The 27,159-nt window shown below is 38.8% G+C and overlaps 1 protein-coding gene and 1 long non-coding RNA gene across 3 annotated transcripts in view; one reads left to right on the forward strand and one right to left on the reverse strand.

Annotated features, from left to right (window-relative positions):
* ZNF407 (zinc finger protein 407) overlaps nucleotides 1-27,159 on the forward strand; it is a 334,843-nt gene that overhangs the window by 282,533 nt on the left and 25,151 nt on the right. The gene's annotated exons all lie outside the window — the stretch shown is intronic.
* The window catches only part of LOC128417671 (uncharacterized), a 39,451-nt gene continuing 26,073 nt past the window's right edge, over nucleotides 13,782-27,159 (reverse strand). The window contains exon 3 of the long non-coding RNA XR_008331523.1: nucleotides 13,782-14,330. This is a non-coding gene — a long non-coding RNA (uncharacterized LOC128417671). The remainder of the gene's footprint in view (nucleotides 14,331-27,159) is intronic.

A 27,159-nucleotide genomic window follows, 5' to 3' on the forward strand; every position in this document is an offset into this window, starting at 1 on the left:
AATCTCATGGAGGTATAAAAACCAGCATTTAACAGTGCATTCCAACTTAGGCAGATTCTCTGCCAGCATCATGTTCTGGTGAAGGCTTGTTCAGTTTAGGAATCCAAAACCAGTTCTATGTTTGGTTGATCAAAAATTCACAAAAGTGGGGTCCCCTAGAATGGTCATTTCCAGAAAAAAATGCAATTGCCTTTTCCTGCTGAAAAAAGGAGGGGAGTCTATGCTTTAGGTGTATTTTTAAACCATTAGTCATGATGTGGCACATAGCAATCAGCAAATGTCACGATTAGGTGCCTTTTAAGGGAGTTTAACATTGTTAACTGCAAAAAAGGTCTGAGCATACTAGCTAAGAACATTCAGTAGTGGTATTCCTTTTTATACAACAGTGTTATGTCTATTATTATTAATAGTAGTAGTAGTAAGTAGCTTGCTACCTAAACGTCTCCAGGAGACTTATAACACATTTAAAAACATAAACATACACTGTACCATTAAGAAGCATACAAGATGCCAACCATTCATTAACATATATACTATTTTTCATTTTTTTCAGAAACTGATGAAAGAGAAATAAATGTTTTGCTATCTAAATGAAAAAGTATTTTGTTAATCACAGTAACACACAGAGAGAGAGAGAGAGAGAGAGAGAGAGAGGGAGGGAGAGAGGAGATAACAACTGCACAATAATACAAACAAAAATCATCATTATAAGCTTCATATGTAGAACAAAATTTGTCACTTACCATTAATTGCTTCATTTTACTTTTTTGGTTTGAAGTATAGTTTCTAAAACCACCACCACCCCACCCACACCGCTAAGCAGAAATTGCAAGTTTAGACTATTAAGACTATCCCTCATTTCTAGTACAGAATGAGGGAAAATAGCACATAATTTCACCAACTTTTTGACCTGCTCTTTATTTGGTGTTGGGGGAAAGCTTTTAAAAAAGAAATTAGCATGCACTTTAGTTTTTCTTTGGATTCCTTCCCAAGTATATCTGTAAATATATGGAAAACCTCTTAAAAAGGAGCATACTCCCCCCGTCATTATTATATAAAGCTTACTGCTTCCTATGCAGAATTTTTCAAGCAATATTTTAAATATATATCCCAGGAGGCAATTCACAGGCATACTGGTAAAATTTCATGTAAGTGATCTGCATTAACAATCTTTCAATCTCTATTGACATATAATAGTTTGACATGATGTTTTGCAAAGGATATATTCACACTGATTTCAACAACATGTAGTATTTCGAGGTTTTATTTTCCAAATATCTTCAGGCATCTTCATTTCATTTTCCTTTTGCTTCCAGGGTCTGTCAAGGTATATTTCAGTGCATCTCAAGGCGCAACATTTATTGAAATTTAGGGGCCTGGAAGCAAACTAGTTGATCACAGCTGCTCCACATTGCATGGCGTATGAGATGGTCTTATGAGTATTCTTTTCTTGTCATCTGCAAAATATTTGAATAATATTAAAGGATATGGTGAACAGATTATATAGTTCATTAGAAAAAAAAACTGTGATCTGACAGCAAAGTAAACTAACCAAAGAGAAAAAGGAAAAAAGAGTGAAGTGTGTTCATTTATCTCATTGCAGATTGTATCTAATACTGTACAGTTGTTGTGGGTCAGAAGCATTGAGCTTGGAATATTGCTCAGTAATGCAAATCATTGTTACAGGCATTGTGTCAAATTCTTAAAGGTGCTTTTCATTTATGTTGTCATAGAATGGCAAATAGGTAAACATTAAAAAGAAAGTGTGAGTAAATATCCTTAAAGCTGATGGGAAAAGATTAGACGGGGTTTTTTGGGGGGGGTATTTTTACATTCAAATGCTGTTCATTTTTATTACCCCAAACTACCATTCATATAGCCTATTTCTTCATATCTTTGGAGCAATAAAATATTCTCATAAATCATTGCAGATTTGTTTCTATGACACTGCTTATAAAATAATGTATCTAATGTCGGGTAATACACTTATTAAAATTGAAGTATTAGACCTTTAAACTAGGTATACATTTGAACTAGTTGGGTCACCTATAGTGGCACTGGTCAAAGCAGCTGATAAATGTCTAACACTTGTTGCAAGATTGGAGAACCCTTAGAGTGCAGTCTTCTGATCAGCTTTGCATATAAATATCTCCTTGCATGTGATAGTCAAGCATGCATAACTGACTACAAGCTTATAGCCATAATTTCAGCTGCATGTCAGTTACAAGCGCAAAAGAAATATCTTCAATGTACACTTTTTCTCTTCTTTTCAAAAGGATGTTAACATTTAATTAGAACAATAAAGTGTAATAGTGAAGTAAAAGAATAAGCATATAAAATTACAATAGTTGAAGGGTGTGTGTGTGTATTCTGTGTTCAGGATATTTATTTAGTAGAGAACACACAGTTCACCTGTGAGGTAGAGCTTCTGTGTGGGAGTCGTGATGCATGACTTAAAAAGAAAGGCAGGTTCTGTGACTTGTGAGCAATCTTAGAAAAGTAGGTTTCATGCCAATTCTGATAAGGAAAGCTTATAGGAAATATGTTTTCTCTCTCCCCACCCCATTAGACAATGTGTCATATTTCACAGCAGAACCCTTCACATTTTCATATTAAGTGATTAATTGTTGTATAGCCTTTATTGTATTTTTATTGCATTTTCTGATTTAAACAAACTAAAAAAACACCAACCTCCCATTCCTTCCAAGTATATGAACCCATCAAACTGGGGGCAATCTATGACACAGCTCAGTGCCGAGTTCATGATTCTTGGACCAGCCTCAGGTAAAGAGAGAAGAGGGTTCAACTGCTCATGATTTTCCTTCTCCCATATTCAGCTTCTAGTACCCAACTGAGCTCCAAGAGAATTCTGCCAGGTGTGGTGCCTTGCAGTCTTAAATGTTTTCCCATCTGATGCCCACTTTCTGTTTACTGCTCCCCAGTTTCTTTATAGTCCCTGCCTTCCATGACTCAAGACAAAAAAACTCCATTATCTAGCAATGGGGCTCTGACATGATGTAGCATAGCATGTTTTTTCCTTTCTGGTTTCCATACAAATATGACTATCAAATAGATATCAATAAACAATCACAATATTTTTTTGGAGTAACAATGAATGCACTGATCAATGTGTTTTTCCAATCAGCTAGGTTTATTTTGCGTTCTCCTAGTTCCTTTGTCATGGTTAGAATCTTTCACAACTCCTGTGTTCAAGATTATTGTGTAGTTTGCTCCTTTTAATGCATTTTGGACTATCTGAAGCAACTTTCTAAAAAAAATTAAGTATTTTCATAATAAAAAAACTATAAAAAATGAACTAATCTAAATGAAAACAGAAAATGAAAATACAAAGTCCGCTCTCAAAGGTAGAGCCAGACTCAAAAGTCTCAAATTTATTGATTTTCCTTTTGACACAAAAAGTCCAAAAGGGGTTCTCTAGTTATTCATCTTTGTTCACACAAAAATCTCTCCACTGTGGTCATATGTTAAAATAATATTCCATAGTTATTTACTTATCGTATATTCATAATTTCACACCCAGTTCCATATCTTCCAATCCCATTTCTAATGTTACTTGTTGTGACTCTCTAATCCTTTTTTATTTCCACTTATTTCATTCTTTTTCCGAGAGAAGCTTCAGAGGTTTGGCAGCTTTTTTCCTCTGAATTCACTCTAAATTGTCCACAGAATCCTTTCTTTCTCAATTATATCTCTGCTAGCTCAGGATATCTCTTGATTTCTGCACCCATGGTTTCATTCCACTCCTCCAACATCTTAAGTCCACCATTTGGCTGTTTCATTTCTCTAGACACCTGTGTCAATGTCTTCTCCATTGCATCATATACTACCTCCAACTTTACCATTTCACTCTACTGTTCTGGCAATCCTTTATTGAAATTGTTCCCCAAAGCTTCTGTGACTTCTTTAATTCCACTTTCAGTTTCATCCTTCTCTAGCCCATTTCATCAGTTCAGCTCTGATCTCTTTTAATTGCTCATTCAATAATTGCTGTAAAATGACAACAGTCAATGGGGTGTCCAACAATTTATTTGCCATACTGAATGATCTTATTAATAGCCCAGTCTCCACCTTAAGATCTTCACATAAAAAATGTACTTTCAATTTGAATTCAGCATTTTTCGTTGAAAAAACAAAAAGTTAAAAGTAAAATAAAATAAAGATCTCTAACAACAGGAACAGCCCTTGGACATTTAAAACTTTGCAAACAATTAAAACATGCTTTTCTTTTGCTTTCAGTCTTTTAATGATAATCTCTTTTTAAGATAGAAGTTAGCTCACACCATATACCCCAGTAATGATCTCTGTCAACGAGCTGTCAACAGAAGATGTTTAGTTTGCCATGCTCCTCCCCTGGAAGCCTATCTGAAGCAACTTCCTGAAGATTATACTGTTTTGTACTGCAGGTGGTGGAGTAGGGCTGAAATAAGAACCATATTTCTTCAACAGACATAAGTGATGCTCAGTGTGCTTTTGTGTACAGTACTTAACAAAAAATATTCTGCCAGAAGGTAGTGACCCACAGGCAACTGAGCACTATGAAAGCTATAATTTTTTAATAAAGACCCTTGCGATGTGGATCTGCTCTGACGTGTAAAGGTTCTCATGCTAGCACAGATTCTGCCAGATTTTGCATTATTATCTTAAGGGTTCTGTTTTAGGAGATAATTTTTATAAAATCACTGTTATAATGCCATATTATGGAGCAGGAGTTCCTCTGTGGCATGCTGACAACAACCAGTTCTCTCTTTTAAAAAGTCCCAGAGGCATAGCTATAGAGAGAGATGTTGGAGGAAGGCACATCAGATTTGAGGGGGGGGGTACAGGATGGTTTTCTGTATAACACTGAAAATAACCAGGTTCTTCTTGGAAGAGAAGGGCTATGCTACTATTTAAAATTCTCCATTGCAGATGACCATTAGCAACTTTAAAACGGGATTCCATATTTCTAGTGAGGTGGGGTGGATTGAGTGCTTCACCCCCCACTTAGCTTATTGCTAAATGTAGTACAGTACTTTTTAAAAACAGAGAAAATATAAGATCAATAAAACCTTTGGTTACGGGAGGTTTTATGCTTCTTTTAAATTCACTCATGCTCCAACAAAAGCATGGGAAATCATACATTATGGCTCATTGCCTTAAATTGCACCCTGTAAGCAGTAAGGACATTGTACTGTTGTACAGATCTTGAAAGAAATAAAAGTTGAACAAATGAATCGTTCACATGGATCCAGGTATTTGTAAATTAAATGTCAAACAATTGCACAAACCAATCATCTGTATGATTCAAGACCTTATGGCTTGAAAGGTTGGATTAGATAATCCTTGTGATCCCTTCCAATTCTAGAGTTGTATGTATGTGTGATTTCCTGCCCCCTCAGCATTTGCCTCCTAAGATGGCTGCCTCACTCTGTCTCATTGTAAGGATGGTCCTGGTTGCTGTTAAGTCTGGCTATCTGCTGAGGTGATGGTGCACACTGCTTGCATACATTGCAAAGGAATATAGGAAACAGCCTTACAACAAATCAGGCCCTTGGTCCATCTAGCTCAATATTGTTCACACTGACTAGCAGCAGGTCTCCAGAATTTCAGACAGGACATTCCCAGCCTGGGATCTTCTGTGGGCAAGGCAGGTTCTCTACCTGAGCTACAGGCCTCCCCCATTCACAGATGCAATGAGGGTCAAGCAACATTTATACATCTGAGCCACAAAATACACTCAGTCTTTAAATCCAGTTTCTACTTCATAGTCATAGAGCTGGAAGGATCCGCAGGGCTCATTTAGTCCAACCCTCTACAATGCAGGAATCTTTTGCCCAGTGTTGGGCTCGAACCCACAACCCTGAGATGAAGAGTCTCATCCTCTACTGAGCTCTTTCCTAGCCATTATGTTTAAATTTCACAGTTTAAATTATTTCACAGTTTAAATTATGTTTAAATTTCACATGTTTAAATTATGTTTAAATTTCACAGTTGATTATTTAACCTGCACTGCAACTGATGAGGTAAATGATTTTTTATTTAGATTACAGTTGGTGTGTAACAAGCATTATTTTACCAGCAGCAAGCAGAATTTATGCCACTATTTGGGCTATCAGTGATCCAACTTATAGATGATATCCCCATGACTTTTAAAAAGAGCACCAAAAGCATGAAGTTTTAAAGTAGACATATTAAGCAATAAATAGTAGCACTGAAAAATCAATTTAAAAAACCATAGGTAGTTCTTATGGCTAATTTAATTAAGTCTGTATCATGTATAAAACTGCATTTACAAGTCAAGTTATAGCTAGTTGTTCTTATTGAAATGTAGCTCTCGTATACCCTGTGAAAACACAGTGACACACAACTAGCTATAAAAAATGAAATATTCCAACATATCCAATATATCTGTGAATAAATGAGATGTGCAGAAGTAAAAGGGGAAAAAACAACTTAGAGTTGTCGAAAGAATTACATGAGAATAATAGAAGGGTGGTTTTTTCCCATTTTATTGATTATTCCCAGAACTTTAAGTTTCACAGTTAGATTGACAACTGAGTTATTTGCCCATCCCTAGTGACTGACAATAGATAATGGAAAGGCTTTTACCATGATATAACAGCACAGAATAATTTCTAATTTACTACTGTAGTTCTCATCAAAAGTACCTCAGCAAAAACACTAGATTTATCACTTCAATTACTGGAATTTCACATTTAGTTTAAAGAGACATGTTTCTATAATGTGACAGGCGTTACACAATCTGAACTTATTCAGACATTTCGGCTATCAGAATAATCAGGCACAGATATAAATGAAAGCAATTGTTTTAGTTTTATAACTTTCAGTTCTTTCTGCTTGGCAGTGAATGAAACAGAGCCTAAACTCAGGGTCTTTGCCAAATGAGGCATATTTTCAGACCAATTTTTTTCTTTCTTTTAAGATATCATGTTCCCAATATTTTATATGAGAACTAATAATATACCATTGAATCAATGATTACAAATCATCATGCATTCTCAGCTGCATTTGTCCAGAAGTTGTGGCTGATATCCAAAACATTTAAATAATCAAATCTGATCAATTAGCAGTAGTGTTTATAGAGGACAAGAGCAGCCTGCGACAAAATGTTGCCATATGGAGCATTCATATTCACAGTTCAGCCCAGCCAGCCTTGCCCAGTTCCAGCATGCTGCATTCCACCCTCAAAGCAGCCAGTGTTCCTGGCCACTGAGCATGCTCAGTCCTTATCTTGTTGTTGGGGGCAAAGGATCACTTACAATTTTTTCCACCTAAATATGTTTTGTACTTATCTTGGAGTCATAGCTGCCAACCGTCCCTTATTTTGCAGGAAAGTCCCTTATCCCAGCGCCATGTCCCTACTGTCCCTTATTGATGATGTCCCTTAAATTTCCCAGGTTTCAAAGGAAGCAGCTCCTCTCCCTCCCTGCCTGCCGGCCAGGGAGGAGGGAGGCTCCAACTGTGTTGCTTGGCTGCGTTGCTCACCCAATAAGAAGTCTAAGAACGACTGGAGGGTGGAGCTTGCATGCCTTGTGCCCAGCCGCGTTGCCTGGGGACTCACCTTTGCTCAGTGCTTCCCAGCGGAGAGGTGACAGTGGTATTCCTTGCTGCATCCCCTCTGCCGGGTTGCTGCGCTGTGGGAGCCACTGCTTGAGGCTTCGTTTGGCTGCTGGCTGGGCTTTCTGCCTTTGGCTCAGAGGGGCTCAGAAGCTGAGCATACCTGTGTTCGGAAAATCCCTTATTTTGGCTGCTGATCCCTTATTTTCGAGGCTGCTGGTCCCTTATTTTCAAATCTGTAAGTTGACAGCTATGCTTGGAGTTCCCCTGAGTCTCATTATAACTCCGTTTTCTGTGCTGATGGTGCCATTCTGGCTACATATGGATCCACTCTTGGAAAATGAGTTCACTATGAGTAGATTGTATTATCTTACTGAGGGCTGGTAACATCTGAACTTGGAGCTAAAACCTCTTAACCTGGAGAGCCGATGTGTTACTTCGGTGCTTTGCTTCTGGTTAAAATGCAACTGTTTATCTCATTACTGTGTCCTTTGACCACACAAGCCTCATCGACTTCCACTCATTTCCCTTCTCATTGCATTTTCAACAGAAATTCCTTGCCCATATTTTTGTTCTTCTCTGTGCCTTGTCCCATTTTCCCTGTTTGCCTTCTCTATATATTCTTTCCTCCTTGCTTGTGCATCACCTTTGCATCCTTCCCTCTCTTCAAGGGCAACAAAAATGAATTATCTCTCTCTGTACTCAAGACAGTCACCACTGTGAGGTAGGCTACACTTCAGTGATAGTGATCTGATCTAGTAGCACCTTAAAGACCAACTAAGTTAGTTCTTGGTATGAGCTTTCGTGTGCATGCACACTTCTTCAAATACACACAATCGCATGCACACGAAAGCTCATACCAAGAACTAACTTAGTTGGTCTTTAAGGTGCTACTGGAAGGAAAAAAAATTTTTGTTTTGACTATGGCAGACCAACACGGCTACCTTTCTGTAAGTGATCTGATCTGAAGGCAATGTTAGCATAGTGCCAACAAATCTAGGTTCCTCCAACTTTTAGCCCTAAACCTTTGTATCGTCTAAACAGTTAGAATTGTGGCATTACAGTGGTACCTCGGGTTAAGTACTTAATTTGTTCTGGAGGTCCGTTCTTAACCTGAAACTGTTCTTAACCTGAAGCACTTTAGCTAATGGGGCCTCCTGCTGCTGCCGTGCCACCGGAGCACAATTTCTGTTCTCATCCTGAAGCAAAGTTCTTATCCTGAAGCACTATTTCTGGGTTAGCGGAGTCTGTAACCTGAAGCGTATGTAACCTGGAGCGTATGTAACCTGAGGTACCACTGTATTATGATTGAGATCCAAGTGCCAAGACTGAATAAGATTTTTCTTGATTCATCATCCAATGTATCTGAGGTGTAGGATTGTGCTTTGATTGAAGCCCAGGTGTAAATATCTCAACAATAGCATCTGCTTTTTTAATTAGGCAAACTGGTTGGCCAGAGGTAAATAAGCAGTTTTCTTATTGAAGGTCTATGAAGTCAAGTTAACATAGGGTTGCATAATCCCTGTCTCAGATCACAGAATCATAGAACTGGAAGGGACCCTGAGGATTGTCTAGTCCAACTCCCTGCAATGTACCTTTATAGCTTGTGTCCTGTTACTCCAGTCTAGATTGATGTTAATCCTCAGAATGTCCCAGTTATGACTACTCTTTTTCTGTATTTTATTTTTATCATTCAGATTATTTTCTAATCCTGATAGTTATTTTCCCAAAGCAGACAAATCCATGTGACTGTGTTTTGCACCTCTTTCCTCTCCCTGCCCCCAGGTGGCAGAGAGACATACAATCTGAAGCTTGGGAACAAACTTGGAAGTATCACAACATTATTTGGGTAGGCAGGCTACAGGCTACATTAAGACACTGTAAAATATGTTATGCCTGGCTATTGGCAGCATAGGTAAATTAACTGCACCTATGTTTCCTTTTGCTTTATACGTTGGTGTTTTTAAAACCATTTTACATGTCAGTTCTTTCTGTGCAGTTTTGTCAGGCTACCATAATATGACTCTGAGATTCTTAGAAACTTTAATATTTCCTTAGTACTCAGCAGTGGCAAGTCCCACCTTTGTTTTTAGTTAAACAACAATAGTGAAAAAACTTTAGAGAGGGGAAGCTTATGCACCAGGGGAAGTCCACATGGAATGATGACTGCTTGCTGAGAAGGGGTGAGAAACTGGGGCAGAGAGGAAGAATGGAGTAAAGTATCTTGGAAGATGGTATCACTTGAAGCTTGAACAGGAGTATTTCACTGGGTATTCTATATCTGCAGTGTATTTTTCAAGCCATAACTTATGTTTATTAAGACTAAAAATACATTTTGCTTAATTGTCTGTGAACAGCCTTCCAAAACATTGACTGTAGTGGACCTTATTGTAAGAGGGTTTAAAATAATAATAGTAGTAGTAGTAATAATAATAATAACCACATGAGAGGGTCTGGAGCCTGTGTACAGGATGAGGGCTCTAAAATATGACCTTAAGTTTTAATAGGGCAGGTGTTGGGAATCTTTGACCCTCCAAAAGTTGATGAACTGCAACTTTCCAGCAAGCATGGAAAACATCATTCCCAGCAAGCATAGTCAATGGCCAGGGAGGATGGGAATCATAGAATTGTAGAGTTGGACGGGACCCTGAGAATCACCTTAGGAGTTGTAGTTCAGCAACATCTGGCTCACCCAAGGTTCCCCATGCCTACTGGGGGCTTATAATGCAAACCTAATCACCTACTCAGAAGGCAATCCTATTGAATGGAGCAATGCTTACTTCCAGATAAGTGGGTTTTAGGATTACGGCTTTAACCCATTGGAGCATGGGTTAAATAAATCTGTAATATATGCAGAGGCTTTACCAGGACAAAGTGTTGACACTAGACAAGTTTATGGTTGAGTAGACAGAAGTTAGTTCCATGCTAGTAATCCAAGCAAAATGGGTGAAGTTTGGTATTGAAGGTGGCATGACTGAAAAGAAGGGTGAGATTAAGCAGAGCCAGAGGGCAAGAGTGGGTGAAGATTGGGATAAAAGATTGGGGTGTTTTTTGTCACAGGAATATAAGGAGCAGTGATAGATGGTGACTGTTCAGCAAAACATTGGGAAAACAAGGGTAATTCAAGGGCTAATGAGGCACCTTGACTTGAAGAGGCACAGGATCAGGACAAGATATAGAGTTTGTTACGGAGCAAAGCTCCCAGAAAGACCCTGGGAGATGAGACTCTGTGAAGCTGAAGACCCTGACAACTCTGCAGTCATTAGCTTCATTTAATAGCTGTTGCTATGGAAATTTGGAATTTTTATTATCATAGATAAAATAAATCAAAATTAAAAGTTTGGGATAAGGAAGCATGCTTTGAAGGCACACTTTCAAACAGTTGCGTCTGACAGACATGCGCTGCAGCAGGTGTTAGGAAATCATGGGATAAAACTGACTGAAGTATTTTGAGAAAACTGTGATAATGTCAATGGCAAAATTTATTTTACCAAGTGCAGATGTAAGACATCAAGTTCTCAGACTGATGGCAGAATTAACAAAAAACACACCATCTGCTTCAATAATTATCTGGAAATACTCATATTCTTGGATTTGTTTTAATACCACTTAGTTTCCAGCTTTATTTTATCTGTGTTTGTACACCAACTAGACTAGATTTTGCAAAATGAAGACTCATTCCATCTGATCATTTAAAAATGTGTTTTTGCATGAATAATGAATCTTTGAATTGTTACTAAACAAGCAAATTATTTGCGTATGTGTCACATCGGTTATCAAGTTTGCACATGTGACAGCTTCAACAGCCGTCATGTAAAATGCATAGAGCTTGTAACCATATGTTTTTGCTTGACAAAAAGCTGAAACTCAAGATCAATTTTCAATATGGAATGCACAAATTAACACTTTAAAATGTACCACAATATGTACAGCTTGGCAAAATCTGCAGAAATAGCACGTTTCTAGATATTAACTGATATCTTTGGATTCGACCTTAAGGTATTCAATCATTTTGATTAAAAGACTGATTTCTCATAAAACCACAGTCTGTTGGAGGCGCAAAACCAATGACATTTGAGCATTCATATATTTTCATAAACTTTGAACAATGTCAGTGAGACACCTCTTCAATCTTGGCCACACAACAGCAGGGTATTCAATCTTTCTTTAGCTTAAGACAGAAAATTTGAATATCAGCATAGGGTTATTAATGTGACAGTTCACATAGTGTGAACCATGTTGATTCTTAGGAAGCAGATCTGTCGAATATATAGTGTATGTGCTTTGCTCTTATTCTTTAAGGAGGGAAAAATCAACCAGAGATCCTAGACTCCCTTTCAAAATGAAATTGATGCCCCATAATTCTTTATGTGTAAAACATAAAAAGAGCTGGCATCAGGTTGCCAATGACACAAGTATTGTTTTCATACTATTTTTATTGCTTGTTCATACTCTTTATACTGACTATTAAAAGTCATAAAATATGCGTTGCAAATTTCATTGTGCATTATTAGCCTTTTTTTTCTTGTATGATTTCCTTAATAAACAGCCTCATTAAAAATGACTGAGCTGTAAAAATTAACTACTTGACTGTGTGTGTGTGTGTTTGCTGGTGCTGTTTCTGCTTGAATTTAAAGGTGCAGATTAGTAAAAAGACAACTTTTCCCATGGATTTTCCTTCACATTAGTTCTGGGCTAGTATAATCAATTTTGTATATATTACATCATGTTGCAAGTGATATGCAATGTAGGTTGGAGGGGTGTTTAAAAAAAATACCCCATTGCACTGAATGAGAATCTCTCTCTCTCTCTCTCTCTCTCTCTCTCTCTCTCTCTCTCTCTCTCACTCACACACACACACACACACACACACCTGATAACATTCATTAGGATTTTTCTTTTTCTGTTGTTCCCTGAGCAGCTTGGGAGAAACCAGATGGGCTGTAAGGGGAAGATGAGCAATTCTGTCCTGCCCAAACAGCAAATGTGACAACACATTGTTTAGTAAGACGACAGTGAGGTGCATGTGTTAATATGTTATAAAGCACCCACAGATGTCTCTAAAATTTTCACAAATGTAACCCTGCCAAGTTAAGAAACAACACAATAACTATCACTGTGATAGTAGGAAGCTTCATTGTTGTCATTTTGTAAGGGTGAGCTACCAGCAGCTACAGCTGTTGAAAACAATATGATTTGCTTAACTCTTTGTCTGTCCTATAAACTCAGTTAAATTAACTTTGTAACTAAGCCAGAGGGTTTATTTTTTGTAACACTTAATACATTTTACACTGCCTCTTATTTTGGTAAGGATTCACTTTTAAAACAGCTTATTTGAACATTGTACCCATAGATGATAAACTTTCCAAAACAAAACATCATTAATGGTTTAACAGCAAACTGTAATACTACACAATAGCTACTTTATCAACAAATGAAACTCTTACGAACAAAAAACAAATCCAGAAATTAGCGTTGGATTAAGGGATTTTGTTCCAAATGTGTCATTAGGATCTTTTGCAAAATAATAATATCTGAACCTTGTCCTGTGGCTGGCATTCCAAAACTGCATGACCAGTTCCCTGGACCCAAGGGTCTGGTCATTTATTTCTCAAAATGCAGGCCCTTATGCCATGTAGCAAACAATTTTTAAAATGGAGGATACTTTAAAAAACAGATTGTGATATATAGCATGGACTGTCTGCTGTTAAAGAAAAAAGTACAGTCATACCTCGGGTTGAAGTTGCTTCAGGTTGAGCATTTTCGGGTTGCGCTCCGTGGCAACCTGGAAGTAACGGTATCCGTTACTTCTGGGTTTCACCGCTTGTGCATGTGCAGACGCTCAAAATGACGTCACGTGCATGTGCAGAAGCGGCGAATCACGACCCGCGCACGTGCAGACGTGGGTTGTGTTCTGCTCTGGATGTGAACGGGGCTGTGGAACGGATCCCGTTCACATCCAGAGGTACCACTGTAGTGACAACTCCCATTGGCCAGTTACAAGCCCTTGGGCACACCTAAGGTAGCGTTCTGGATCCTAGCTTGGTTATGGTCATACCAGAATAAGGGCATGATGCCACCAAGTTGCTCACACTAAGCAAGTCTGGATCTGGTCAGTGCCTGGCTGGCTGGTTAGCTAGAATTTCATATATGCTGTCCAGGTTTCCATGCTGGAAGGAAGGTGGGCTAATTTCCAGAGGAAAAGTCATAAAGACTAACAAATTTATTGTGGCACAAGCTTGCATGGACTGTATTTTACTTCGTTAGGTGCGTTGCATTTTATCCTCTGTTGCAGATACATGTATACCCATATGTGTAAGTATATATTCTGCTGCACACCTCCATATTAGAACACTGGCTCCCTAGCACAAAGGTCACCAACCATTTTGGACTAGTGGGCACAGTTGAGAGGGTGCTGGGGGCACCAGTCACAAAATGACTGCCATGAAGCAGGTGTGGTGTAACATAAATTGGCTGCCACAGGGAGCATGGCATAACACAGAGTTAGAGAGACAACCACCCCCAGCAACCTTGCACTTGCCATGGGAAGTCAACTATGTCCTACTGCTCCTGTTTATGGATATCAAGCACACACACTGTTGCTGTCTAATAACAACCTTCATGGGTGCCATAACCCTAGTGGGTGCCGGGTTGTTGACCATTGTCCTAGTGCCTTGAAATTGTTGAAGACTGTCATTCAGTATTCTTTCATGTCCAAAGGAGTGTGGGCTTAGGTCTTCTACTGTGCTGATCTGGAAAAGAAAACCCTTGCTTCTCATTATACGGCATATGTATGTACCTATAAATGTATTGTTATTAAACATGTTGCATGCATATGGAGTTGTAAATACTTGGGACAGTTTCCCCAGAAACAAGCAATGAGAAAAGCTGCATGTTAGGGGATAATCTGACAAAATTATAAGCATTCTAAAACAGAACATACTGTTTGCTAATGGCATAGATCTGCTTTATTTACTTTGTTCAGTTCTTATCTAATCATTCTCTGTCCTTTTCTGCAAAATGCATTAGTGACTATAGACCTGATTTATTCAGGAAAAATTCTCACCAAATTCAGTGTTTGGATAAGCAGTGAAAGATAGGTTCCAGTGGAAGTCATGCTATCACTGATCTGTGGGAGGATAGTGATAGGAACAATAGCAGCATAAATTCAGAATGTGAAGGGTTCTTCTGACTAGTGAACAAAAGCTTTCTTGACTGGTCGTTATGGGTTCATGTAGAAAGTTCATTGGAATCTGCGGTGAAATATTTACTTAGAAATAATTTTAAGCTGACTGATAGGAAAGCATTCCACTTGATGCAGTTCCATATCCATTTCTATCCCAGAACAATGACAAGGCTTTTCTCCAACCTTTGCATTTTGCAGTCACAACTCTGTGGGTGAGAAGCCTTGGGAAAGCTTTATTTTATTTCCAGCAGTGAACTCTTTATAATAAGAATGGGGAGCAGCAATTTATCCCAACTCTTCTTCCTCATCACTGCATAATAGGAATGGGAAGGAGGTGCACATGTTTACTACCAAAAAGCAATAGGATTGAAATACCTGATTTAGGCAGGGAGTTTATGCATTCCAATTGAATGTAGCTTGCTTTCAAATAGAACTTCATTATTGGCAGAGCGAAGCATTAATGAACTAATTAATTAAAAGTATTTCTAAATCTCTTAAGATTTTAAAAATTTCTAAGCAATGTAAAACAGTAGAAATAATGCACTAAAAGAATAAAAAGCAGAGCTAAAAGCACAGTGGTATAGAGTGCAACCTTATGGATCTGGAGAAGACTGGACAAATAATCTGGGGTCACATATGTGATGTGGGGTAGTTGGCAATGTTCTGGTGCTGCCAATACATCTATTCTAGTACTAACTGTAAAGGAAGCACATGTTCAGATTCAGTACTAAATAGTAAGCACACATATACAATACATATAAATTTCTTTTCTTCCTTTTTTCAAATGAATGCTTAGAAGGGATAGATATATTATTTATTGGCTTTTTGCTAATAAAATTACTGAGAATTGTGGTGTAATGCTTGAAAGCTACAGCTGTGTTTGTTGCCCATTATTATACAATGAAGGCATTCTTTTTATAACTCTAGGGCAATAATGAGCACTAATTTAGCTACCCTAAGTTGTCAATACATGTTTTATTATACCTGTGGATCTGTTTTCCAGTTTCCCAAGGTAATCCCCCAGTGGAAGTACTGTTAGGCATCAGCCATTTGTCAGGAAGCAGTTTGTTTTCTGTTTCATTGCAGAAACTCACATACAGCTTTGTGGCTATCAATTAGAATTTTTAAAACAGTGAATGCTCACCATTGTGAACCGCAGCAGCTTTTCTTTCCACTACAGTAAGAAGCTGCTCTATTGCCAATGACGACAACAACAACAACAACAAAGGCCAGTGACTATGTTTGCGACTTGCAACATATGGTTTATTGGTATTTACCTGTTGTTCGTTGGGGACTGTTGTGAGAATTGTTTAAAGATGCCATGTAAAATATTTGTGCCTCAGAATAATAGGTGATAATATTTTATTGTTTGTGTTTCAGTCTTCTACTAAATATATGTTGTTATGTACATCATAACAATAAATCCATACAATATAATAAAAACTAAACTAAAAACAACAAAAAGCATATAATGCAATCTGTACTTTACCAAAAGTAACAACAGTGACGATGAAAAATGATTAAACCTGGTAACGATAAAACTAGGTGCAACTGGTCAGTGTGTCTGGCTGTTAACCTGAAGGTTGGTAGTTAGAGCCCAGGGACGGCTGTGGTCGGGATTCCTGCATTACAAGGTGTTGGACTAAATGTCCCTTGGCGTCCCTTCCAACTCTATAATTCTGTGATTCTATGCCAGCCTATTGAAACAAGGTCTCCACATCCTGCCAGAAGACACACAGAGACATGGTTCACACATCACATTAAGCCAAACTTTAGCTTAGTGGAACTAGACCAATGTGTGGGTTGCTGGAGGTTTTGGCTTACTGCACTGTCCAAGCCTGGGTTTGTGCTTAAGTTCTTTCCTCAACAGCCACATTGTAGCCACTGCATTTTGTACCAGTGGGGCTTCAAAGACAATCCCATGCAGAGTTTATTTCAATTAATTCAGTCTTCTGGTAACTGAAGCCAAGGCTGTCTTCTCTAAGAAAGGTTGCAAATGGCAGGCACACACATAAAAGGTAAAGGTACCCCTGCCCGTACGGGCCAGTCTTGACAGACATGTGCACAAAATTAACACTTCAGTTGTGGATTGGTTCCTCTGTGTATTTCTTTTGTTTGTCTCAGTTTCATAGCTCGCCACATAGCAAAAATTTGGGATATGTAACAAAAGCAGAAAATCCCTGGTAGTCTGTCACATTAAAGTGGCATTAAATTTTCTCCACTTGGGCTGCTGTAAGAAACTCATAAGTCCTGAAAACCAGCATAGGCAACACTTTTGGAGGTCTTCCTGTTTGGATTTTGATGAGTTAACTGGGAGGGAGCCATGAAGAACACTTGTCTTCTCATTCTTGCTATCTAAATCCAGTACCAAAATGAGGTTATAAGAAAGTGGCTACCAATAGTTAGCTAAGGATAAATCAAGCTGTGAAAGTGAATGCTTTCTATTACCATATGGTTTAAACCAGGAACAACTGGGGCAGGGCAACTGCTGCCACAAAATTTATAGCAAATGCAGTATGAGACTGTTTCAGAGAATTCATAGGGCTTTAGTGCAAGTAATCATGATTAGTGTACAAACAAGCCCTGGAATCGGAAGGCATTTGCTTCCCACAGTGCATTTTAATATGGCTCACGTTTCCTTGTTCATAAATGTACTTTCTGGAGAAAGGGAAAGGTGATAAATTAGACGTATTTGGACCTTTGAAGCCAGTGGTATAGTGAATAGACATTTGTTCTACCTGCATTCATGAAGCGCTCAGGATAGCAAATAACCTCCTGTCCCCTTGCTTGCACTCCAGGAGCAAGAGATTCTCTCACCTCTGGCAAGATCCTTCCCTGACCCAATTTCTTCAAGAATTCCAAAGAATTCTGTGACTGGAGTATCTGTCCCCATTCACAAGGTGCACTTGCTCTGAAGCACACTCTCAGCATTGTAGATGAATAAGCAGGAACAGCAAGGTGTAAGCAGAGGAGTGGAGAGCAGGAACATTTGCATAGCAATTCAGTCCTCCCCTGAGGGCTCTTTTGAGGCTTGCCTGATAAGAGGAGCACAACAAGAGGATTCATTTCTGGCATGTTTAACTGTTAGCTATCTGTAATTGTTTGTGTGGAGGATTAACTCAGGAGGTGGAGGGAAGTGTCCAGTCCAATTTTTTTCTTTTCCCCTTCTTGCAATTTGGCACTAAAACAGAAGGTAGAAGCAACCTTTACAGAAGTCCTGACAGCATCTGTGTCACATACGTGTGCGCACGCACATGCATGCACATACATACATACAGGGCTTTTAAATGTTTTCTTTTAAAGCTACTCAGAGCAGCAAAGGTGGGAAGAGGTGCAGAAATTCATACTGAAAGTAAGCATATAGAATTGCACTGTGTCAGTCTTTTAAATCTATAGTATTCTTATTTATTAAATGCCTGCATACAGTTAGAAATCCATATATCCATTCCTAGTACAGTAGTATCTCAGGTTACATACGCTTCATGTTACAGACGCCCCTAACCCAGAAATAGTACCTCGGGTTAAGAACTTTGCTTCAGGATGAGAACAGAAATCATGCGGCGGCAGCGCAGCAGCAGCAGCAGCAGCAGGAGGCCCCATTAGCTAAAGTGCTGCTTCAGGTTAAGAACGGACCTCCAGAACGAATTAAGTACGTAACCAGAGGTACCACTGTAATGCTAAGAAGTAAGGCCTAATGAAATTGTAATAGGGTTGGACTTCGCAGCTGGTAGGTAGACAATAAAGTCTGGCTAGTAAGTCCAGCCACAGTTTGTAGATCCCTACAAATCACTATTTCTGACGGTAACCCCATGGGGGAGGGAGGCATGATATATTCTATGTTTATATCCTTGGAGGAAGAGCAGGATACAAATGCATTGGATGATTTTCTTTTTCTACAACAACAATCAAAATAGAACTCCATGGTTGTTGTTTTTTGCAAGCTATTCAAATTACTATCAGTATGATACTAGGCCAATGAACTGAAGTCATTTCAAGCACTGAGGGTATCTGAATGTGGTTGGTGCTGGTCTACAAATTATCGGCACCTTTTATGAATTGTCTGAATGCTTTCGTCTGCTTTCAAAAGCATGTCATCAGGAGGGTAATCTATTAATTGAAACTTAAAGCTCAGCAATGGAATTTTTTACCTTGTAAATGTTTTGTTCAGCCAGATAATTCGTTTAGTTGAAGTGCACGTTTTCCCCAAACTAGCATGTTTCATTTTGCTAGAAGTTGGCATGGATCCCATTGGTAGAAGAAATTATGTTTGTGCTTCAGCATTTGTTAGCCATGCAGGCCAATGGGTGTTACCGAAGAAAAAGGAGGAGTGAGGTACAGTGTGGTGCTAGAATCTCATATAAATTGTAATTTGTGAAAAATGAACCATGTAGCTGACTTTGTGCTTAGTGTTCTCTTAGTAAAGGTAAAGATCCTCCAGCAGAATCTTTGAAACAGCTGGTCAGATATTGCTAATCTCAAGTTTCCAGAACTTGCATTCAGAATTGTTATATGGGTCTTGAAATCAAATTATGGTTTAGAGAGAACAATCGACTTGAAGGCATGTGATTTCTTTTGGTTATGAACATTTTCCAGATATTCATGTGCAACTATAGTCATAAGGTATATGAACTATTTGCGCCTCCCCATAATAGAAGTATTTGCAAACCATACAGTTAAGCAACTTGCAGCCTTCTTTAAAAGATCACTTTTATTAATTGGTACCACTAATACAAACCAGAGACACATTAACCTATCTGCAAGTGTAACCATTCAGGAAGAGAGTAATAATATCTATACATATGAAGACTGCATCTGAAAAAGGAACAGTAATTTTACTATATGTTGTTTGTTTGCTTCCCCTTTCCCTGTAATGTTTTCAGTTATATTTACTAAGGCACCCAAGCTGTGACAGATGAACCACATGTTAACATTAGTAGAAGATCCAAATCATCATTTCAGTTGTAGCTCTTACACAGTGAAATAAATTGAATGTAAACTAGTTATCCCTGGCCAGCAAATACACAGAGGTGCAAAAAAGACTTGATTATTTTCTTTCCACTCCATCAAGCCACATACTGGCACCTAAAGAACCTTAGGTTGGAGGTAACAGTAATGGAGTCCTTATGGTTTGCAGGATCTGAAGAAGTAGGCAAAATGTCAGGGAAAACCCAGATGTATGGCAACGCAATGGAAAAAGCAGCGCAAACAGCTCAAAAAGCTTAAAAATCTCAATTTTGGGGTTAGGTTCAATAACTTTGCAGGTGTCAGAAATTTTACTTTTTGAAATATGGCAACCCTAGAAGTAGTAAATCAACAAGTAGTGGGAGTTTGTTAATCTGATTTGTGAGTGTTAATCAACCTGAATGGATTTGCACTTTTCCTGAAGAGTCAGGTTGTAATCTGGGAGTGCTGCTCTTTTATCTTTGGAGTGACATCTAACATACAAAGCACCTGCTTAGGTTGGTTCACAAGCTGCAGCTCCTCTTGAACAGAGATAGCCGAGCCACAGTTTTCTGTGCTCTACTAACATTCTGTTTGCTAACTACTAGAATGTGTTATACATCATGCTGCCTTTGAAGACTGTAAGTAGTACAAAATCCTACCTGGGAATTGTCAAAGAGTGAGCCAGCAGTTAATCACACTGTTCAAAGTCGGGGTTCATTCTTTAGAAGCAAAAGTGAGATCTTTGCTGAGTATCAGGCTTAATGAGCACTGCAGCTCATCTCCAGTAGGTCTTACCCCATAAGTTAGTTGCTGAGACTGAAAGTCCCCACCTCCTCACAGCCATCTCGGTCCTCTCCTCTCCAGGGCTTTCTCCCAAGCAATCAGAGACTGTGTCTGTGTGCAGCCTGCTGCTGCGCCACCTGTTTCAGCCCTTTTCTGGTTCTGGGAGACAGGGGAGGGGAACATGCTGCAGCAGGAGGGCGAGACACTCATGACACTTCACCAGTCTAACTCATCTCTGCCTCTTGGCCTCCCTCCTCCCACTTGCTGGCTTCAGCTTATGATTCTGGGCTTCCTTCCACCACAGACTCTCCAAGCTCACTAAGGCCTGTTACCTCCTCAGCTTCCAACACCTCCCCTTCCCAGTCTTCTCCCTCTGACCACTCATCATTGTCCCACCATCACTCTCTGGGCTCTGAGTAATCTTTCCTTGGTGGTTCCCCAGCTGGCTCCTTCCACCATTCCTCTGTGTCCAACCAGTCCATGGCATCAATGGGCACATGGGTCATATTTGTCAGTTTGAAACAACAGCACTGGTTCCCAGTCAATTGCCAACTATAGATCAAAGTTCAATTTTTTTAATAAAATAAAACCTCTAAGGACCTGCTGTTGTTATTATCATCTCCTTCAAAGTTTCTCCTCTGGGTTCCACCTTCCGCCAGACATAAAGCAGGTAACGAGGGGATATGTGTCTTTTGCCATTGTGATGCCTGGATTGTGGAAGGCTGGCTTGGCACCAGATCTGTTTTCATATTTTCCCAGGCCTTTTAGAGTTGACTTTAATGCTGCTATATCTCTATTATTGGCTGTTGCCAGTGCCAGCTGTTTCTATTGATTTTTCTGTAAGCCACTCTTGAACCTTCTTGGGTGGGAATGGGGGGAGTTTAAATGTTTTAAATACATGTAAATAAGTAAGTTAAGTAGACTGAGTTGGAAGGTGAGAGCTAAAGAATTGGCAGCATACCAACAGAAGGAGCCACTGTTGAGGAATGGCAATTGGTGATCAGTATGTCCTTTGGTTTTTGGCTGTATGGACATTTTGTTATGCTACCCATAAGCTTAGGAATGTAGGCAGTTGGTGATATATGCAATTCATATCTTTCTCAAGGACTATTTACTACTCCTTGTTGAAAAGAGAATCAATAGATTCTTTTCCCACGAGCAGGAATCATTTTTAAGAATATGGGGTAATTTGTCAAATTATTAATTACTTTTCTTTTGTTTTGCTAGTTTGCATTAGACAGATGGAATTCTGATCTTTAACAGCCCCATGACTCATGGAACTGCTTGTGTACTAAAATGCCATTATTAACACAACAGTAGTTTTCAGCAGTTGGTAATTATTGCCATAATTAAACATTTATCAAGAAACAAGTATTTATCATTCATTAAACTTTCATTAAAAATCCATCTTAGCACAAGCTGGATTAGCCAGCGATTTTCGAGTGATAGCTTCTTAACTTCTGGCAGGAACGTGGAGAAAGATATACGTACAGTAATGTTCCAGGAACTGTAAACATTATAGGATTTTGGATGCAGTTTTTAAAAAATATTTATTAGGCTTTGACTGGTATGGGGAAAATAATAGACATTATCATTTGTGTTTTCCAGCTTTGACATTTTCTAGCATCACTTCTTGGCCAGGAATACACACCATGTAACTGCTATATAGGAAAGTGCTCAGGCAAAGCGTGTTCTCCTTCATGGAGAGCACGTGTTGCGGTGGGGTCTAACAGGACACCCCCTCTTGGTTACTGGGCGGGACCGTTTGGATGGCCATGACTGTGATTGGACCAATTTGGGTTGTTTGGGAGATTTTGATGTTACCATTTAGTGGGTTGGCCCAAAGGTTATATATTCTTGGCACGCAGCTTTTTTCAGTCTCTTTTGTTTCGTGCATTGGATCGCCCGTCCTCCCTCCCTAATTTAGGGCTGTTGAGCTTGACATTGCTATGCCTGTCATGGGGTCATCTGCTTTTGGGGCAGGGGCCTGGTAGGAATTTTGTCCATTTGGCAGATTGGCTGGTGCCATTTGGTTTTTGCCTACTGCATAGCAAATCATCACAACTTGTAAGGTTGCGGTTAGGCATTGGTTAAAATTTGGTTGGAGGAGGGGTAAGGGTTGGCTGTGCCTGCCCCTACAACATTGCTGCTGCAAGGAATCCAGGGGTTTGCCATACTTTTGTCCATATCCCTGGCATGGGGCAAGGGCCGTGCAAGCCCATGGGAGCATGCGGGGAGGGGCGACGGTATGGTGCCTAGCCCCATTCTCTCCCCAATATTGTTTTCCCTTACTGGCTTTCGCTGGAATCCGGAAGTCAGTTCTGTCTCGGGCGTACAGATAGTCGTAACCAATGCCTAAGCAACCACTCACATTATGTATTTTAATAAAGTTGTGGCCAAAATTATGCCAAAAACCTTAAGCAAAATGTTTGTGTGAATTGTGATTTATTTAGTGGGGTGGCTTGGGGACCTCAACACGCAAAGTAATTTGAACTAGGAGAACTTCTATACGGTTGTCTAGATCATCAAATGTATAGTAATACTTTGGGTGCCCCCCAATCCCACTAGTGTGAAAAGTACTTTTTTTTCAACCAACAGAGATATTTTGCTATGTATCTTTTTAAAATTAATCTCTGCACCCTGAGCAACACTGGGGTAGTACCCAGATTTCCAGAGTTTGCTCACTTTGACTGACTCATTCAGATCATGCACCAATTATATTTTCCATATTGGTAGCGGCAATTAAACTGACTAGTGTAAAATCTAGTTTGCAGGAACAAAAATATAGTTAGTGGTCTTACACTACTCTAGGTTCCATTTTGCACCACCCTTATTTTAAACCGTTTAAATCTTCATCTTAGTTGCATATTATTATCTTTCTGCGTTAATCATTACCAAGCAAATTGCTACATTCTTTTACACTGCAAGTGATTGGTTTCCTGATCTCGTCAGCTCTGATAGGCTGCATTACCTTCCATTCCATTATTTGCTCTCCGGTTTACAGTTAGGTTTTGCTATTTAACCCTTTTTACAAACTCGCTATTCTCTGCTGAGTGCCAATTTGCAAAGGTTAATATAAGTTTAAAACAGTCTATTTTATTGTCTAGTGTGCTGCGGGGGGGGGGGGGACATTTGGTAAGTAACACTGTCTTGGAAAGGCTGGTCACAAACATACTAGCAGTTCACATCATAGCCTGTATTCAGCAACTTTGTTTGTGTTTTCTCTTGGGCAAAAAATTTACTGTATCAGTGCTTTTATGTCACAAGAATGAATTGAATTTGTACCCTTTAGTGCAAACAACAATAGACAGTGTGGTAACCTAGTGGAAAACAAATAGACGCCCCGTCCCTGATGGGGATTCAGAGAGGTTCAGAAAGATGGAGCTGACGGTAGAGAGGTGGCAGATAAAAACAGGCCGAAGCAGGAAAGAATCCTGCGGTCATTTATTACCATGCCATCTTCATAGTGTTTGCTGAACCAAGGTGCAGAGTAATGATTCAGACAAATGATGTTAATAATAATAGCTGGCCCTTTGGCAAAAACTGAATACCTGGTATTGCAGTGTGAGACCTAATCAGATTCTCTCAAACTTTACTTCAAAAATGATAGAATTTTCTAACTTCAGTTTTCTCCCTGTCAATTGATTCCCTCTAGATATATCAGTTTAGAATAAAAGGGAAAGAAAGAAGGTGATAAGGACTTGTTTTCCGAACAAGACAGACAAAGGCAGGCAGCATGGTTGTGCTCTCAACATATAACAAAAGCTAGTATTAAAATGTTGTTTCTGCTATGCACGTCCATACTCCTTGGAAATAAGAGTGAGCAGCTACTTCAGACATCATGTGTACGAGTATAATCAATAGCCGTACCTTGATTTAGCCACGACAGATCAGTTGTGTGGGTTCTTTAAGGAATTTCACCATTTTTAATAACTGGTATATTCCTTTTATTGCTGTCTTTTTATTGACCACATTAATTCATTTTTACGGTATTATATAAGTTAAGGCTTCATCCCCCAATATATGCTTCTTATTATTCTGTAAATTACAGTGCACTCTAATATTTTTTCATTTAATTTGTTTTAATTTATATCATACCTGTGCATTTGAGAAATACAAAATATAATTATATTTTAATAGCTGCAGTTGAAACAGCATCTGTTTAACTCCAAACAACATCAGACTTATTAATTAGCTGCATTTTGGCATCAATTTATCACACATGATTTGACACGTTAGATACTTGAAGCTTAAACTATTTGTGTAACAGAGGAAATAAATAAATAAAATGGATACAGAAGACACTGTTATAGATCATCTGAAGGGGGAAATTATGTTGGCATGTGGGAGGTTAATGTATACACTACAGATTTCTTTGCTTGATTTGCTATTTTCTTCTTCATAACTCTAGGTAAACAGTTTGTGCTGCCATTTTATACACAGGTTAAATGTAGTTGCAGGCTATTATACATCATTAGAGTAAGTAATATTCATTCACAGAAGAAAAATGGAAGCTTTTCACTTGTAGCCACTTGGACATTTCATTTTTCATATAGCACGCCACTGCAAAAATTAGTTGTGGCAGGCTTGATATACTTTATAGTCTGGTACCCTGAAATTAAGCAATGAATCACACCATTTTGGCTTATTAGAGCTAATGCATTTTTTCATGATAGCATATTTTGTAAAACAATACAGTTTGCACAACATGCTGCTGCATCAGACCTAATAATTTCTCACTTCAGCCTTTTCAGTAGCTTGTCACAGGACCTTGAAAACACTGTATTCCATTGCTTTCTCTGAGCTGTTGCTGCCATCATGCACTATCCGTTTTCTAGATCAAGGAGACCCAGCCTTTTCCCATGCTATGAACTGCATGCCATATACATGCAGTATCTGCAGGCCAATATATTTAACAATATATTGCCTTATTGGACCTGCCTTTTGCTCAACCCTGTTACAATCCAACCCCTCAGTTAGTCCCAGCCACATCCTCCCATGAGCCTGACTGCTTCCCATCCAACACCAGTTCAGCCTGATTAACTTCCTACCAATGATTCTGGCAAAGGCCTATTCCTGGCTGTCCCTATTTTTATTGGAGAAATGTTGGAGGGTATAGAAACCCCATTACTAACTGCAGCACCTTCTTTCTTAAAAATCCCAGGTGCCTTTTCATCTCATTTCAGCAACCAGTGGATAACAGGCTAGGAAGTATGTCAGGTACTTTATATAACTAATAGAAAGGCAGATACAAGTTTTATAAATTTAATAAATAAATCCCAGTATATTTCAGTTGATCTCTCTCTAAATTTGCAATATTCTGTTCTCTGATGCCCATTTCTGGATGCCTTCTCATGTCTACTTGTGATCTCTGCTCTCCTTCCGTCCACAGCCCAGTCATTTGTAACATGATTCGCCTTTTCATATTATGGTTAGATGCACCATCATCCGTCCAGCAATAACCACATTAATACACAGAGCAAAGTTATTCAACTGAGCTTAATTGAAGTCTGAGTATGTAATGATTGAGTGAATAGAGGCTTTTGAATTGTGCTGCAGGCCCCAGTGTACAATATTTGGTCAATAACAAATTTATTACTAATTCTATCCAATAAATAGAAAATAGAATATATTTATTTCTGCATGGCAGCTACCACATTTGAGTAGAACAATAATTGAAAAGGAACTCAAAACTGAAATAGAAATAAAAGGAAAAATGCTGCAGCAACACAACTGAAGTCCTTTGCTCTTGCAGTTATTATACATTATAACTAGAGAGTCCCAACGGCAGCTTGTTGTGTGTGTCTGATTATCAGTGGGCATTGTTCCCACTTGCCTGCGGAATACATTAAGAATGCCACTTTTTGGGGTTTGAGAATTCTGTTAGTTGAGTTGTTTTGTGATAGTGTGAGGTATCATTGTACAATAGGATCTATAGATATTAGTGTCAAGAAGAAGAATGTCTTATTTGCCCTTTCTCTTAGGTTATTGCATGGGTTACACAAAGACTGTGAAGAGTGTATTGAAAACAAAGAAAATAAGAAAGTAGTAGAGGAACTAATAGCACTGCCAAGAAATGGCAATTTCACTTTCTCCAGAAATAATTTGTGACTATTGCTCTTTGTTCATACAGAAACACTTGCCCCCTCCCTAGGAACCATTAATATTAATACCTCTGACAGAAACATGGCACACATCCTTCACAGACTTGGAGTCCTTTGGAAGAAAATGCGAGGGGAAAATAATCCAATATTTATTTATTTATTTATTTTAAGAAGTTCTACACCACTGTTCAGCACATCCACGTCTAAAAGCGGCTTACAAGTGGATAAAAACATACAATATATAGAATTAGAAAGATAAATTAAAGCATCAGAGAATATAATATTAGAACAGCATTCCTGGTGTAAAGGCCTCCTGAAATACCATCTTTATGTTATGGTGTGATGCAAGGATACATTATGACTTAGAAGACAGAAGTCATCAGAGACATGTTGTGCATAAAATTATTGCTCTGTTTTGATTACCTTTACAGTGTGGTGTACATTCATTTTATCGGGAGGGAGCAGGGTTGTAGCAAAGGCTTGACAATGTTTAAACCCATGATTGGGTAGCTGTGGGGTGGGCAAGAATGATATATAATTCTGTTTCTGAAATCCTTCTGAGCA

This window comes from Podarcis raffonei, chromosome 7 (genome assembly GCF_027172205.1).
Source record: "Podarcis raffonei isolate rPodRaf1 chromosome 7, rPodRaf1.pri, whole genome shotgun sequence".
Lineage (NCBI taxonomy): Eukaryota > Metazoa > Chordata > Lepidosauria > Squamata > Lacertidae > Podarcis > Podarcis raffonei.